Consider the following 2,036-nt stretch of genomic DNA (forward strand, 5'->3'; position numbering starts at 1 on the left):
ATATATCTAAATGTAAAATATAAACTATAAAACTTTTAGAAGATAACATAGGTTAAAATCTTTGTGCCTTATGGTTAGTCAGAGGGTTCTTAGGCATGACACTAAGCACGATTCATTTTTAAAAAGATGATAAATTGGACTTCATCAAAATTAAAACTTTTGCTTTCCAAAAGACACTGTTAAGAGAATGAACTGACAAGCTACACACTGGGAGAAAATATTCACAGACTGCATATCTGAGAAAGGATTGCTCCTAGAATATACACAGAACTCTAAAATTCACGAAAAAGAAAACAATTTAAAAATGGGCAAAATACTTGAAAAGCTACTTCACCAAAAAGGATATATGGACGTCAAGTAAGCACATGAGAAGATGCTCCACATCACTGCCCCTCAGGGAGATGCACACTGAAGCCATGACGACGTGTCACTCCACACGGCTCCGAATGGCTAAAACGCAAAACGCCTGCAAAGACGCAGGCAACTGAAACCGCCCTTCGGTGCTGATGGGAATGCAGAGTAATGCAGCCGCTTTGAGAAACAGCTTGGCGGTTTCTTACAAAGTTAAATACACACTTAGCATACGACCCAGCAACCCTACTGACAGGGTAGTACCCTAGAGAAACGAAAACTTATGTTCACATAAAGACCCATATATGAATATTCATAGCAGCTTTATTGGCGATAGCCCCAAACTGGAAAAAAACCGAATATCCTTGAGTGGGCAAATGGATGAACAAACTGCGGTACATTCAAACCATGGAATAAAAAGGAGCCAACTTTTGATACACAGAATAACTTGGATAAACCTTAAGGCTATTATGCTACATAAAAGAAGCCAGCCTTAAAAGATTACAATACTATATGATTCCATTTATACTATAGTTTTAAAAATTATAAATTTCAAAAATTATAGCATTTGTCAGAGGTCAGGGGTAGGAAGAGGGTGAGGCTGCTAATGTACAGGGTGTGGCAGTTGACGGGGTGAGGAAGCTGCTCTGTGTCCTGATGTGACAGTGGCTACGTCGATCTACACATCTGTCAAACTTATTTATTTATTTAGAGACAGTTTCACTTTGTCACCCTGGGTACAGTGGCATCATTGTAGCTCACTGCAACCTCAAACTCCGGCTAAAGCGTTCCTCCTGCCTCAGCTTCTCAAGTAACTTGGGACTACAGGCATGAACCACCATGCTTGGCTAATTTTTCTATTCTTAGTAGAGACGGGGTCTTGCTCTTCCTCAGACTGGTCTGATCTGCTGAGCTCAAGCCATCCTCTTGCCTCGGCCTCCCAGAGTGCTGGGATTACAGGTGGGAGCTACCATGCCCAGCCCAACATGTGTCAAATTTAGACAAAAGTATTTTAAAAAGTCAATTTTATTGTATTACGTATGTTAAAATAAAATTAAAGGCTGGGCACAGTGGCTCACGCCTTTAATCCTAGCACTCTGGGACGCCGAGGCGGGAGGATCACTTGAGCTCAGGAGTTCGAGACCAGCCTAAGCATCAGTGAGACCCCCGTCTCAAAAAATTAGAAAAAAAAAAATTAAACTAAAGTTAAATTAAATTAAATTGAAAGGAATATTTGCCTCATTGTTACAATGACTAATACGGACAGCAATATTTCAATCCCTAATAGTATATTACTACATGAATTCCCTTATCAACCTGCTACCCCCTTCCGCTGGTTAGGAGACAGGCCCAGCGCCTCCTCCATCAGTGCTGGGTCAGCAGAACCCCTGCCTCCTCAGAGGAAATACCCAGGAATCGCAGAGAAAAAGGGACGGGGCTGACATGTGGCTGGGCTACGCTAACCGGAGGACGACTGCGCAGGCACGCTTCCAAGGAGGATGCGTCTTGGGCCTTGCTTCTCTGGCTTCCCCTATTTTGTGCTTCTAGAATGGATGCGGACAGTGCAGCGCCGGCCTGCAGCTGTGAGCATGAGCTCCTATCTCTCCCGGACTCTGTGGCCAGACCGTGGCCAACGCCCCCTCTGAGGTCAAGCAAGGCAGACGGGAGCGACAGCCCGTCACCCC

This window comes from Propithecus coquereli, unplaced genomic scaffold (genome assembly GCF_000956105.1).
Source record: "Propithecus coquereli isolate 6110/MARCELLA unplaced genomic scaffold, Pcoq_1.0 Scaffold621, whole genome shotgun sequence".
Taxonomy (NCBI): Eukaryota; Metazoa; Chordata; class Mammalia; order Primates; family Indriidae; genus Propithecus; species Propithecus coquereli.